The sequence below is a fragment of the Zea mays genome, chromosome 4 (genome assembly GCF_902167145.1).
Source record: "Zea mays cultivar B73 chromosome 4, Zm-B73-REFERENCE-NAM-5.0, whole genome shotgun sequence".
Taxonomy (NCBI): Eukaryota; Viridiplantae; Streptophyta; class Magnoliopsida; order Poales; family Poaceae; genus Zea; species Zea mays.
Genome location: NC_050099.1, coordinates 112,839,348 through 112,855,369, shown reverse-complemented (window position 1 = coordinate 112,855,369; position 16,022 = coordinate 112,839,348).

The following is a 16,022-nucleotide window of genomic DNA, read 5'->3' as shown; positions in this document are numbered from 1 at the left end:
AGATTTATTGAAGGACTTTCTAAGATTGCGAAGCCTATGACCTCGCTTTTGGAGAAAGGAAGAGAATTCAAGTGGGATGAGAAATGCCAAGAGAGCTTTGATCCATTGAAGGAGAGATTGATGTCGCCACCAGTATTGATTATGCCAGATCTGCAGAAGGGATTTGACATTTATTGTGATGCATGTGGCCAAGGACTTGGATGTGTGCTCATGCAAGAAGGTCATGTGATTGCCTATGCATCTCGTCAGTTGCGGAAACACGAATTGAACTACCCAACTCATGACTTGGAGCTGGCAGCAGTTGTGCATGCACTTAAGATTTGGAGACACTACATTATGGGAACTAAGTGCCAAGTATACACGGATCATAAGAGTTTGAAGTACATATTCACTCAGAAGGATCTCAACCTTAGGCAACGCCGTTGGTTGGAGCTCATTAAGGATTATGATTTGGAGATTCACTATCACCCAGGCAAGGCAAATTTGGTTGCAGATGCCTTGAGTCGGAAGGAGCATGTTCACTCCGCTTTCGTTGTCCAGCTACCTGATGAATTAGCAAAAGATTTTGAGAGACTCAACCTGGGAATTTTTACACATACGGAAGGAGTGACTATTGAATTGGAACCTACCTTGGAGCAAGAAATTCGTAAAGGTCAGGTTGGTGATGCCAAAATCCAGGAGATCAAGGATCTGATAACAGAAGGTAGAGGCCCGGAATTCACAGAGGATGAGCAAGGCACGGTATGGTTCAAGGATCAGATATGTGTTCCTGAGATTGATAGCCTTCGTGAGACTATGCTAAAGGAAGCCATGACTTGGATTATTCTATTCATCCTGGGAGTACCAAGATGTATCAGGATTTGAAGCAAAAATACTTGTGGTTTGAAGAGAGATGTGGCTGCACATGTGGCTATGTGCGAGGTGTGTCAAAGAGTTAAGGCTGAACACCAGAGGCCAGCTGGACTACTGCACCCACTAAAGATACCCGAGTGGAAGTGAGAAGAGATTGGTATGAACTTCATTACTAGATTGCCTTGCACCCCGAAAGGATATGATTCTATATGGGTCATTGTGGATAGACTGACCAAAGTGACTCATTTCATTCTGGTCAAGACTACTTATAAGGAACCTCAATTGGCAGAGTATATATGGCTCGGATTGTGTCTCTACACGGTGTACCGAAGAAGATCGTTTCAGATAGAGGGTCACAGTTTATCTCCAGATTTTGGAAAAGTTTTCATGAGAATATGGATACGAAGTGGCATTTTTTTTGGCCTACCATCCTCAGACTGATGGACAGACTGAAAGGACTAACCAAGTGTTGGAGGACGTGTTGAGAGCTTATGCCCTTCAGCATGGTAGTAGTTGGGACAAGAGTCTACTTTATGCTGAGTTCTCATATAATAATAGTTACCGGGCCAGTCTGAAGATGTCACCATTCGAGGCTCTATATGGCAGGAAGTGCAGGACTCCTCTATATTGGATCAGACTAGAGGAAGACAGTTCTTTGGACCTGAACTTATTCAAGAGGCAAAAGAACAAGTGTGTATAATTCAAGAGAATTTGAGGGTAGCTCAGACCAGGCAAAAGAGCTACGCTGATAATAGAAGAAGACTGCTAGAGTTTAAGGAGGGTGATTATGTCTATTTGAAGGTGTCACCACTCCGAGGTATGAGAAGATTTAAAGTCAAAGGAAAGTTGTCCCCTCGCTTTATTGGACCCTTCTTAATCTTAAAGCGAGTGGGAGAGGTTGCATACCAATTGGAGTTACCGGATCATCTTGCGGATGTTCATGATGTCTTTCATGTATCTCAGCTGAAGAAATGTCTCAGGGTACCTGAGGAACAATTACCAATGGAAGAGCTCCGTGTTTAGGGTGATTTGACTTACACGGAGTATCCTATCAAGATTCTTGATACTTTGACTCGAGTTACAAGAAATAAGGTTATAAAGATGTGCAAAGTACAATGGAGTCACCACGGTGAAGATGAAGCAACTTGGGAAAGAGCTTCACATAGATTTTCCCCATCTTTTCCCTAGTCCTTCCTAAATCTCGAGGACGAGATTTTTGTTAAGGGGGGTAGGATTTGTAACATCCCAAAATCCTAACTTTGGAACTTCATAGAAGTTTGCCCAAAATATTTCAGTGGAAGTTTGGAACTGGAATTCAACTTGAAACGAGAAAAACAAATGAATAAGGATTTTATTAGATTACTAAATATTTCTTGGAAATAAGTAAATGGCAATGTTATATATATTTTTATTTTATCAAAGATAGATTTGAGTCTCAAAATTAAAAGTCAAAATCTTTTAATAAATGTAAAGAGTTTTATTTTCGAATGAGTGAATTATTCTTTTCTCTCTCTCACGAATTAGGCATCGATATTGTTCAAATAATAAAATACCATCACATCATGCTAGGATTATTTTGTTTGTTAAAACTCAGAATTAAATTTATTTGAAGTTCAAACTCAAAGAATAAGTAATAGGAAAACAAATCAGGAATTAGAAAATCAAAAAAAGAACATTAACCTGTGCTTGGGCCGAAATCACCAGGCTTCAGCCCATCTGTGCTCCCTCTTTCCAACCCAGCAGTGGGCTTTACCCGGCGCCTATGACAGGCGGGCCTACACCTACCGCACCCGGCGCGTGCTTTGTGTGCTGGCTCACTCCACTGCCAGGTGGGGCCGGGCGACCAGCGCCTCCCTCAACCTCCCGCCGATGTCGTCGCAGGCCATTACCACCTGAATCCGCAGAATCCTCGCTCCAGCCCGCGTAACCGACTGCTACAAGCTCGGCCTCAACCTCGCGGAGGCTATAAACTGGGCAGCTGATTCTTTCCCCTTTCTGCCCCTTCGTAGGTTTCGACCGCCATAGCCAAAACCGTGCGCAGAGAGAGGAGTCGCCATCGCTCGGGCTGTATTACTGGGGGTCCACGGTACCACAGGAGAACACGGGTGCTGACCAGTGATCTGGCGATGTGTTCTTGAGGACCGCCATAGTCGTAGAACTCAAACCCAGGGGGGAGGAGGAATGGTGTGTCGGGGCCGCTGGGACTGCCGCAAGGGCTCCGCGCATGTGACGTCTCGCGGCCGGTGAAGATCAACCGGGAGCCTCTAGGTCGTGCGTCGGACCCCTCAGATCCGTGCAATTGATGGTGGGAGGCTGTGAAGGACCTTGGATTGTCATCGGCGCCCCAGAACCACCGTGGAGCCGCTGGACATCGTTGCCAGATCCCTGCGTCGCTCAATCGCCGGTAAGGAGTGGTCATCCGTATTCGCCATGGTCCCTACTTGGTTTATCCTCAGCGTATTTAGGGAATCATGCGTTTAGGCCTGGTTCGTAGTCGCGCCGGCGAGATCCCGCCGTGTAGAGCAGCGCGCCGCCGCAGTTGAGTGCGGATAGGGAAGACAACCAGCCCACCTTTGGATGGCCATTGGACGGCTGAGATTCATCTGGTGCAGTCGCTCAACGGGGAACTCAATCTTGACCGTCGATCAGATTTCCTAGGTGTAGGTTTCAATCCCGTGCAGGTGAGCTCACGGCTGTTGATCGGGGGATCGAGCGTCCACCAGCATGACCCAGTTTGCGTAGCGGAGATTTAATCCTAGCCGTCAGACTTCGATCGGGCGGCTCATAGTGAACGATACCCCGTCGCCGCCCCTTTTTGCTAAAGAGCCCCCGAAGTATTTAGATATCAACCCTTGGTCCGCAGTGCAGTATTCTGAGTCTTAGTACCTTTTGCGCTTGGGCCCCTGCGGTTTTCAGTAATGTTGCGCGGGGTCCATACATTTAGTTAAACAGAGGAAATAATCCAGAAAAATGATTTGTAGTGTAAAATTTATTGCAGAAACTTAAATAATTCACAGAAAATTTATTTTAACTCATTTTTAACCCATTCCAGTTTCTATAATTTGGTATTAATATTGTTTATCACTTAGTAACATTATTTTAGCATGAAACCCCTAGTAAATTTGATCACTTAATTAATCTCGTACCGAACACATAAATACTTCGGAAAATCATAACTTCGTCGTTCCAACTCCGATTTGATCCGTTCAAGTTGCGTTAGTCTCGTAGCAACGTGTAGATCATTATAATGCAGTATATTATTATGTTTGGTGTGATGTTAATTTTATCTATACCATGTTTGCTTGTATTGCTACGACAAGCGCGAGGACACGTGTCATCTGAAAAGCAAGTTGGTACCTGGAATCTCAAGTGCCAGGCAAGTTGTGCCCTTGATCACTTACTTTTCCCAGCCATGTTCTTATTAATTTTAATGATCTGCATAGGATAATTTTGATGGGAGCCTTTATGTTACCCCAGTTTTGATTACCTCTATACCTTGTTCACCCCTGAATATTTTTGGGTAGTACTTGCTATTGCTTTATGTGGATTGGGTATGGAGATGCACTATTCATGATTATTCTGTTATGATCTTGTTATTATTATTGTTCATGTTAAGATCATTAAATTAATGGGAACATGGAGCGACCACCCGGGAAAACAGTGCTACCACAAGGGTTTAATGGGACGCCCTTGGCTGATTAACTAGGAAAGCTAGTGGAGGGCTACCTTACCCGAAAGGGGCAAGGGCAGTAGGGGAGTGGTCAGTGTAGGGAGGTCCCTGGTTGATTTTGCTGCGATGGCGGTCAGCCAGGAACCCTGCATTGGAACTTCCTATAAACTGTAGCGGGTAGTCTGAAGCTAGTGGAACTTTGTAAAGGCCTCGTAGTGTTACCCTGCCTCGCCTCCTCGGTAGAGGTGTATGGGATTGGCCATCTCTTGGCAGATGGGTAACATGACTTGTGGGTAAAGATGCGCAACCTCTGCAGAGTGTAAAACTGGTATACTAGCCGTGCTCACGGTCATGAGCGGCTCGGACCCTCACATGATTAAATATGGAACTTAAATTTAATTTGACATTTGCATCGCATTTGGGATTATTTTACTATTACTTTATTTATTATTATTAAGGTTTGGTATTTACTTACACTTAGTAATTGCTAATAAAATTTTGACCAACTTATAAAAGCAATGCTCAGCCTCAGCCTTTACTTCATTGATCAGCCTTACACTTCATGAACTCCCACCTTTGTGAGTTCATGCCACATTATTCCCCACGACTTGTTGAGCGATGAACGTATGTGAGCTCACTCTTGCTGTCTCACACCCCCCACAGGAGAAGAGCAGGTGGTTCAGGAGGAGCTACAAGGCGGGGAGTTTGATCTGATCTAGGTGGCGTTTCTCAGTCGACATTGGCGCCGACGATCCTTAGTTCGTTTTATATTTATTCCTTTATTTTGTAATAAGTCTTCCGCTATGTAATAATTACTCTGATGTTTTATGACATTTATCTCTATACACTCTGTTATTATATATGTTGTCTTCTTGGCGCATGTATGAGATGCACCCGGCTTTGTTCCTTAAAACCGGGTGTTACAGTATTCCGGAGGCGTGGGAGTCCCTCGGCTCGGTCGGCCTTGCCGCTTATGCGTACTTTCACCCGTCCATGAGGCCCTGTCTCCGACTCTGTCGAGAAGGCTTGAAGGACCGCTTCGGCAGAAGAGCTTCCGAACGTAAAGACTTGTTCGGTCCGCGGGATCACTTTATCCGAACGCGAGTTACTTATCGCAGAAGGTGATGAGTGAGGTATCCATATCCCGGAGGCGTAGGAGTCCCTCGGCTCGGTCAGCCTTGGCTGCTTACGTGTACTCCGTCGTTTCCAGGATCCGCTTTTCGAAGTAGTCAAAAAGCACGAAAGAAATTCTGCTAAAAGAGGTCTTTTTTCGAGGAAAATTTCGACGCAGAGGGGGTCTCCCCCTTTTAGCCCCCGAGGGAGGGTCGGGCTTTGCCGAGGCGAGGCCGACCCTTCCTTGATGACTAAACTTTTGCGTGGGCGCGAGGTATATGAACAACTTGAAAACATCTTAAGGGTAGAAGCGACGTAGCTGTTTGATGTTCCAAGCGTTGCCGTAGATCTCGCCTTGATTGTTGGCCAGCTTGTATGTTCCGGGCTTCAGAACTTTGGCGATGACGAATGGCCCCTCCCAGGGGGCGTGAGCTTGTGCCTCCCTTGGGCGTCTTGCTGCAGCCGAAGCACCAGGTCGCCCACCTGGAGGTCTCGGGACCGGACCCCTCGGGCGTGGTAGCGTCGAAGGGACTGCTGGTACCGCGCCGAGTGTAGTAAGGCCTTGTCCCGAGCCTCTTCCAGCTGGTCCAGTGAGTCTTCTCGGCTAGCTTGGTTGCTTTGATCGTTGTAGGCCCTCGCCCTCGGGGAGCCGTATTCTAGGTCAGTGGGCAAGATGGCCTCGGCCCCGTAGACCAGGAAGAACGGCGTGAAACCCGTGGCTCGGCTTGGCGTTGTCCTCAGGCTCCAGATCACCGAGGGGAGTTCCTTCATCCATCGCTTGCCGAACTTGTTGAGGTCGTTGTAAATCCGGGGCTTGAGCCCTTGTAGAATCATGCCGTTGGCACGCTCTACTTGCCCATTCGACATGGGATGAGCCACGGCGGCCCAGTCCACCCAGATGTGGTGATCCTCGCAAAAATCCAAGAATTTTTTGCCGGCGAACTGGGTACCGTTGTCAGTGATGATGGAGTTTGGGACCCCGAAGCGATGGATGATGTTGGTGAAGAACGCCATCGCCTGCTCGGACCTGATGTTGTTCAGGGGTCGGACCTCGATCCACTTGGAGAATTTGTCGATGGCGACCAGCAGGTGCGTGTAGCCCCCGGGCGCCTTCTGCAAGGGACCGACGAGGTCCAGACCCCATACAGCAAAGGGCCAGGTGATGGGTATCGTCTGCAGAGCCCGAGCGGGCAGGTGGGTCTGCTTCTCATAGAATTGGCACCCTTCGCAGGTGCGGACAATTCTAGTGGCGTCAGCCACCGCCGTTGGCCAGTAGAAGCCTTGCCGGAAAGCATTCCCGACAAGGGCTCGAGGCGCTGCATGATGGCCGCAAGCCCCCGAGTGTATTTCTTGCAGGAGTTCCTGACCTTCGGCGATGGAGATGCATCGCTTGAGGATGCCCGAGGGGCTACGGTGGTAGAGCTCCTCCTCATCGCCCAGCAAGACGAACGACTTGGCGCGTCTCGCTACCCGCCGAGCCTCGGCTTGGTCGAGGGGTAGCTCTCCTTGGCGGAGATATTGCAGGTACGGGGCCTGCCAATTTCGATCAGGCGTGGCCCCGCTCTGCTCCTCCTCGACGTCCAGTGCCTCGCCCTCGGGGGCCGAGGGTACCTCGGGCTGAACCGAGGACGCCTCGGGCTGAGCCGAGGGTGCCTCGGGCTGTGCCAAGGGTGCCTCGGGCTCGGGCGTGTCGTCGATCTTGACGGAGGGTTGAAGCAGATCCCGGGAGAAGACGTCCGGGGGAACCGTTGTTCGCCCCGAGGCTATTTTAGCCAGCTCGTCCGCAGTCTCATTGAAGCACCGAGCGATGTGGTTAAGCTCGAGCCCGTAGAACTTGTCTTCCAGGCGCCGAACCTCATCGCAGTAGGCCTCCATCTTCGGGTCGCGGCAGTGGGAGTTCTTCATGACTTGGTCGATGACGAGCTGCGAGTCGCCGCGGGCGTTGAGGCGTCTGACCCCTAGCTCGATGGCGATCCGCAACCCGTTAACCAGAGCCTCGTACTCAGCCACATTGTTGGACGCCGGGAAATGGAGGCGTAGCACGTAGCGTAGGTGCTTCCCAAGGGGCAAGATGAAGAGCAGGCCCGCGCCAGCCCCCGTCTTCATCAGCGACCCATCGAAAAACATGGTCCAGAGCTCTGGTTGAATCGGAGCCGTCGGCAGCTGGGTGTCGACCCATTCGGCTACGAAGTCCGCCAACACCTGGGACTTGATGGCCTTCCGAGGGGCGAACGAGATCGTTTCGCCCATGATTTCCACCGCCCACTTTGCGATCCTGCCCGAGGCCTCTCGGCACTGGATGATCTCCCCCAGGGGGAAGGATGACACCACAGTTACCGGATGAGACTCGAAGTAATGTCGCAACTTTCGCCTCGTCAGGATTACTGCATATAGCAGCTTCTGAACTTGTGGGTAGCGGATCTTGGTCTCGGACAATACCTCGCTGACGAAGTAGACTGGCCTCTGAACGGGCAATGCATGCCCTTCTTCTTGCCTCTCGACCACAATCGCGGCGCTAACCACCTGAGTGGTCGCGGCGACGTAGACCAAGAGGGCTTCTCCATCAGCTGGGGGCACCAAGATAGGCGCCCTTGTAAGGAGCGCCTTCAGGTTCTCGAGAGCTTCCTCGGCCTCAGGGGTCCAAGCGAAACACTCGGCCTTCCTTAAGAGGCGGTACAGAGGCAGACCTCTTTCGCCGAGGCGTGAGATGAAGCGGCTCAGGGCCGCGAGACATCCCATGACCCTCTGTACGCCTTTTAAGTCCTTGATGGGCCCCATGCTGGTGATGGCTGCGATCTTCTTCGGGTTGGCCTCGATGCCTCGCTCGGAGACGATGAACCCCAGGAGCATGCCTCGGGGCACCCCGAAGACACACTTCTCGGGATTGAGCTTGACTCCTTTCGCCTTGAGACATCGGAATCTCACTTCAAGGTCGGAGAGGAGGTCGGAAACCTTCCTTGTCTTGACTACGATGTCATCGACGTAGGCCTCGACTGTGCGACCGATGTGTTCGCCGAACACATGGTTCATGCACCGCTGGTACGTCGCGCCCGCATTCCTCAAACCGAACGGCATGGTGACGTAGCAGTACATGCCGAAGGGCGTGATGAAAGAAGTCGCGAGCTGGTCGGACTCTTTCATCCGGATTTGGTGATACCCTGAGTAGGCATCGAGGAAGGACAGGGTTTCGCACCCAGCAGTGGAATCCACGATTTGATCGATGCGAGGTAGAGGGTAGGGAACCTTCGGACATGCTTTGTTGAGACCAGTGTAGTCTACGCACATCCACCATTTCCCCCCTTTCTTCCTCACAAGCACAGGGTTGGCAAGCCATTCGGGATGGAATACCTCTTTGATGAACCCTGCTGCCATTAGCTTGTGGATCTCCTCGCCTATCACTCTGCGCTTCTCCTCGTCGAATCGGCGCAGAGGCTGCCTGACGGGTTGGGCTCCGGCCCGAATATCCAGCGAGTGCTCGGCGACATCCCTCGGTATGCCGGGCATGTCCGAGGGACTCCACGCAAAGACGTCGGCGTTTGCGCGGAGAAAGTCGACGAGCACTGCTTCCTATTTGGGGTCGAGCCCGGAACCGATCCGGATCTGCTTGGAGGTGTCGCCACTGGGGTCGAGAGGGACGGCCTTAACCGTCTCCGCTGGCTCGAAGTTGCCGGCATGACGCTTCACGTCTGGCACCTCTTTGGAGAGGTTCTCCAGGTCGGCGATGAGGGCCTCGGATTCGGCGAGGGCCTCGGCGTACTCCACGCACTCCACGTCGCATTCGAACGCGTGTTTGTACGTGGGGCCGACGGTGATGACCCCGTTGGGGCCCGGCATCTTGAGCTTCAGGTAGGTGTAGTTGGGGACGGCCATGAACTTCGCGTAGCATGGCCTCCCCAGTACCGCGTGGTAGGTTCCTCGAAACCCGACCACCTCGAACGTCAAGGTCTCCCTTCGGAAGTTAGAGGGCGTTCCGAAGCAGATGGGAAGGTCGAGTTGTCCGAGGGGCTGGACGCGCTTCCCAGGGATGATCCCGTGGAAGGGCGCAGCGCCTGCTCGGACGGAGGACAGATCGACGCGCAGGAGCCTGAGGGTCTCGGCGTAAATGATGTTGAGGCAGCTGCCCCCGTCCATCAGGACCTTGGTGAGCCTGACGTCGCCGACGATGGGGTCGACGACGAGCGGGTAATCCCTGGGCTCGGCATGTGGTCGGGGTGGTCAGCTCGGTCGAAGGTGATGGGCTTGTCAGACCAGTCTAGGTAGACTGGCGCCGCCACCTTCGCCGAGCAGACCTCCCGGCGCTCTTGCTTGCGATGCCGAGCCGAGGCATTCGCCGCATGCCCACCGTAGATCATGAAGCAGTCGCGGACCTCGGGGAACTCTCCCGCTTGGTGATCTTCCTTCTTGTCGTCGTCGCGGGCCCTGCCACCCTCTGCGGGCGGCCCGGCCCTGTGGAAGTGGCACCGAAGCATGACGCACTCCTCGAGGGTGTGCTTGACGGGCCCCTGATGGTAGGGGCACGGCTCCTTGAGCATCTTGTCGAAGAGGTTAGCACCTCCGGGGGGCTTCCGAGGGTTCTTGTACTCGGCGGCAGCGACAAGGTCCGCGTCGGCGGCGTCGTGTTTCGATTGCGACTTCTTCTTGCCTTTCTTCTTGGCGCCGCGCGGGGTAGACGCCTCGGGAGCCTCTTCCGATGGGCGGCCCTGGGCTGCTTGTCCTTTCGGAAGATAGCCTCGACCGCCTCCTGGCCAGAGGCGAACTTGGTGGCGATGTCCATCAGCTCGCTCGCCCTGGTGGGGGTCTTGCGACCCAACTTACTCACCAGGTCACGGCAAGTGGTGCCGACAAGGAACGCGCCGATGACATCCAAGTCGGTGATGTTGGGCAGCTCGGTGCACTGCTTCGAGAATCGCCGGATGTAGTCCCGGAGCGACTCTCCCGGCTGCTGCCGGCAGCTCCGGAGGTCCCAGGAATTCCCGGGGCGCACGTACGTGCCCTGGAAATTGCCGGCGAAGGCTTGGACCAAATCATCCCAGTTGGAGATCTGCCCCGGAGGCAGGTGCTCCAACCAGGCGCGAGCGGTGTCGGAGAGGAACAGGGGGAGGTTACGGATGATGAGGTTGTCATCGTCTGTTCCACCCAGCTGGCAGGCCAGGCGGTAGTCCGCGAGCCACAGTTCCGGTCTCGTTTTCCCCGAGTACTTTGTGATAGTAGTCGGGGGTCGGAACCGGGTCGGGAACGGCGCCCGTCGGATGGCCCGACTGAAGGCCTGCGGACCGGGTGGTTCGGGCGAGGGACTCCGATCCTCCCCGCTGTCATAGCGTCCCCCACGCCTGGGGTGGTAGCCTCGGCACACCCTTTCATCGAGGTGGGCCCGACGGTCGCGTCGATGGTGCTAATTGCCGAGGTGGCCCGGGGCCACAGGCGCGGTGTTGCGCGTGCGCCCGGTGTAGACCGAGGCTTCCCGCATGAATTGGGAAGTCGCGGCGTGAGGTTCCGTGGGGTATCCCTGCCTTCGGGAGGCAGAGCTCTCAGCCCGTCGGGCCGCAGCGCCTTCCAGGAGATTCTTGAGCTCTCCCTAGATTCGCCGACCCTCGGTGGTTGATGGCTCCGGCATCGCGCGAAGGAGCATCGCTGCGGCTGCCAGGTTCTGACCGACCCCGCTGGATGCGGGCGGCGGCTTGACCCTGACGTCGTTGGCGACGCGGTGCTGGAAACCTTGGGGCAGGTGACGTATTTCTCCGGCCGGGGGTTGGCCCGCCCATACCTGCCCGACGTCCCGACGGATCGGCTCAAGCGCTCCTGCTCCCTCGTCGAGCCTGGCCTGCGCCCCGCGGACTTGCTCGAGCTGTGGGTCGTGACCCCCCACCGGAACGGGGACCACAGCTAGCTCCCGCGGGATGTCGGCGCGAGGCACCGGCCTAGGAAGATCACCGTCCTCCGGCATGCCGAGATGGTTGCCTTCGGAGGGATCCCCTAGCTCGACGTGGAAACATTCGCGGCTTGGGCCGCAGTCCTCGTCGTCAAGGCTGCGGCTACCGTCGGAACAGTCGGAGAGGCAGTAGTCACATGCGGTCATAAAGTCCCGCATGGCACTGGGGTTGCCAAATCCGGAGAAATCCCAACAGATACTGGGATCGTCATTTTCCTCGGACCCAGAGGGCCCGTAGGTCGAGATGTCCGTCAATCGGTCCCAAGGTGACCGCATACGAAACCCCAGAGGGGTTGCACTCGCCTCAACGAGAGCGCCCGCCAAAGCAAGGTCGCTAGGCGGGTTGAGGCCGAGTCGAAATGACGTAAGATGGGAATCAGTCAGTACCTTTTGGTCGACGAGGAGCGACATAGTCACGTCGGGGACTGGTTGCACCGTCGTCTCAGGTTCGAGGGTGACGTCCTGCAAGCTTTCCGCGAGCGCGCTGGCGTCGTCTTCTTGCTTGGGATCGGTGTGTCGCGGGGGGACGGCGCTTGCCTTCGTCTCGAACGCGAGGTCGACGCCCGGCGTGCCTTCCGTTGGGGCGTCGGGGACGTCGATTCGCTCGACGGCCGACGAAGCGCGGCCTCCCGCTTGGCCTTGGTTGCCCCGCGTCCTCCTCCGTTGGCGGGGGAGAGGACGGGGCAAGCTCGAATGTTGTTCTTCCACCACGCGGGGAAGATGTCGTCGGTTCCGCCGCCGGCGGGCGGGTTGTCGGCCGCCATTGTCATTGTCGCGCGGCGGTGGAAGGAGTATCATGTCGTAGCTGTCGTCGAAGGACATGAACTCAAGACTCCCGAAACGGAGCACCGTCCCGGGCCGAAGAGGTTGCTGGAGACTGCCCATCTGGAGCTTGACGGGAAGCTGTTCATCAGCACGCAGCAGGCCCCTACCTGGCGCGCCAACTGTCGGCGTTTCGAGACCGGGGGGTCCCTAAGCCGACGAGTGAGTGTGCCGCGTGCCCCAGCCCTGATGGGTCGAGCGCGTGGGCGAGCGCGAAGGGGGAAGGCGAGGTGGCCGGAGACGGGCGTGAGAGAGGTGGAGATCCCGCGGCCTTCGTGTTCGTCCCGCGCCCAGGTCGGGTGCGCTTGCAGTAGGGGGTTACAAGCGTCCACGCGGGTGAGGGAAGCGAGCGGCCCCAAGAGAGCGCCTGTCCCGTCCTCGCTCCCGCGCGGCCAACCCTCTGTAAGAAGGCCCTGGTCCTTCCTTTTATAGTCGTAAGGAGAGGATCCAGGTGTACAATGGGGGTGTAGCAGAGTGCTACGTGTCTAGCGGAGGGAGAGCTAGCGCCCTAAGTACATGCCAATGTGGCAGCCGGAGAGATCTTGGCACCCTGTTGGTGTGATGTCGTGGCTGTCGGAGGAGCAACGGAGCTTGGCGGAGGGACAGCTGTTGGAGCGGTCGAGTCTTTGCTGACGTCCCCCTGCTTCCGTAAGGGAGCTGAGAGCCATCGTCGTCACAGGGCACGCGGGGCGCCATCATTGCCTGTCTAGCGGAGCTAGCCAGATGGGACACCGGTCTTGTTCTCGGCGGCCCGAGTCGGCTCGGGGTAGAGTGATGATGGCGCTCCCTGTTGACGTGGCGGGCCTGTGCCCTAGGTCGGGCGACGTGGGGGCTCCTCCGAAGCTGGGGTCGAGTCTGTCTTCCATTGCCGAGGCCGAGCCCGAGCCCCTGGGTCGGGCGAAGCGGAGGTCGTTCGGCAGAGGCCAGGGCGGAGTCCGAGCCCTAGGGTCGGGCGAAGCGGAGTTCGTCGTCTTTCGGGTCTTAGCCCGAGTCCGAGCCCTGGGTCGGGCGGAGCGGAGTTCGCCGTCTTCCGGGTCTTAGCCCGAGTCCGAGCCCTGGGGTCAGGCGGAGCGGAGTTCGCCGTCTTCCGGGTCTTAGCCCGAGTCCGAACCCTGGGGTCGGGCGGAGCGGAGTTCGCCGTCTTCCGGGTCTTAGCCCGAGTCCGAGCCCTGGGGTCGGGCGGAGCGGAGTTCGCCGTCTTCCGGGTCTTAGCCCGAGTCCGAGCCCTGGGTCGGGCGGAGCGGAGTTCGCCGTCTTCCGGGTCTTAGCCCGACTCTGAGCCCTGGGTCGGGCAGAGCGGAGTTCGCCGTCTTCCGGATTTTAGCCCGAGTCCGAGCCCTGGGTCGGGCGGAGCGGAGTTCGCCGTCTTCCGGGTCTTAGCCCGAGTCCGAGCCCTGGGTCGGGCGGAGCGGAGTTTCCTATGGCGCCTTTGGCAGGGCCTGACTGCTTGTCAGTCTCACTCTGTCAAGTGGCACTGCAGTCGGAGTGGCGCAGGCGGCGCTGTCCTTCTGTCAGACCGGTCAGTGGTGCGGCGAAGTGACGGCGGTCACTTCGGCTCTGCCGGGGGGCGCGCGTCAGGATAAAGGTGTCAGGCCACCTTTGCGTTAAATGCTCCTGCGACTCGGTCGGTCGATGCGGCGATTTAGTCAGGGTTGCTTCTTAGCGAAGGCAAGGCCTCGGGCGAGCCGGAGATGTGTCCGCCGTTAAAGGGGGGCCTCGGACGAGACGGAAATCCCTTGGGGTCGGCTGCCCTTGTCCGAGGCTAGGCTCGGACGAGGCATGATCGAGTCGCTCGTATGGACTGATCCCTGACATAATCGCACCCATCAGGCCTCTGCAGCTTTATGCTGATGGGGGTTACCAGCTGAGAATTAGGCGTCTTGAGGGTACCCCTAATTATGGTCCCCGACACTATTAGACTGAGGTTAAGAAAAATTGGAGAAGTACCTAATCACCTCCTAACCTGTTTAAAAATAATAAACCCCTCTGTACACCCAGCTAAGATAGAGTTTACCATTTAAATCCTTTTTAGCCTAAAGTTAGAGAAAATAATAATGGAGGTTTAAATAAAAAGCCAGGGAGCACCCATATTTTTGTTAGTCTACTTATTCAGTATAGTTCACTAGAAAAATTTATTATACCCCGATTTAGTATAAATTAATTGGGATACCTTTTATTTTAAGAAAACAAGGAAAACTTAGAAAACCCCTAGAAAAATAACCCCAAGGTGAAAACACTCCAAACCTTGGGATAGTTAATGTTTTGTTATTAAGAACATAGGAAAAATATGAAATCTACTGTTTGACATTTTTCAAATAACAAGATAGTAGAAAGTGCCTTTTTGACATTAAACTTTAAGAAATCCCAACTAAATAACCACCAATTATTCTTCTATGATTTTTGGCACAGAAGCATGTGATTACTGCTAGATACCAACAAAAATGACCCTTAGGACAAAACCCACCCCTAGTTAAGAGTCGTAGTGCAAAGTGACCCCCTTTGCCCAACTTTTGTTATTTTTGTCCAAGGCATACTCTTTTTATTCTGGACCTCAAATTCATAGAACAGACTATAGTGACCAATGGTAATCCACTGTAATTTTTACAGAATTTTTGGAAAAAGTTAAACCACTGTTGTAGTTCAAACCCACACTAGAATTCATAATTAGAAAATGAAAAAGGGGAAATTGATAGTGGAAACTTGTGTCACCCTAGCCCAACCAGCAAAACCCTTTCTAAATTGCCCATTGAAATATGTAAGGAAAATACAAATCCACTATGCTTATCCCTAACAAAACTCCAAACCTAAGTTGATAAGCATACACCACCACGAGCCAAGTAAGACCAAGAAACCCTAAGTTACTAAATTAACTTAGTTTCTTTTACTTAGCATAATGTTACCAAATCCTGCATAATCATGACATACACATTCTTATTCATTGCATTTGATAGATTGCAACCTCGCTGACAGAGAGTACGTCCTCGTACCGGAGCAAGGAGCTGCTTAGGAGGTAGCCCCGGATCCAGCACCAGAGCCTGCACCAGAGGATCTGCCTGCCCCAGCTTTGGAAGGCAAGCCCCGGTTTTATGCATAACCTGTTCTATATGATATTTTACCACACTTAATGTTTGTAGGCTTGTATTGTGCACTTAAGTGTAGGAGTTGGTTGAAACCCTAGTTGCATGAACTCAGGAATCCTTGTTGAGATGGATACTAGTATGCTAGGCCGAGTAGCTGCTTTGCTAAATGGGGATCTCGATAGAAGTCGAGTGATTTTTCTAGCACTCGCGCGAGGACAGGACATTAATTGTACCCACTTTCATATCATACTGATGTTGGTCTGTGGACACGGATCCATGGGGATGCGTGGTCTACGAGATGAAATTGGAATAAGGATTAACGTGCGGATACCTGTGTCAAGCGATTGAACGTACTAAGCACATGCCGAGAAATATGGTAAATCGGTAAGCCTAGTACCTGAGTGAACCTGGCAGTGGACATATCCCCTCACGCGACCTGAGACGTGGTCTCTCATTCCGGTTATGGTGGGTACAAGTGCGGTCACTGCACGACGGCAGTCGGGGTCAGTGAGGCATTGTACGCCAAGGCGGTGAGCCCTGATCTGCTGACGGGGAA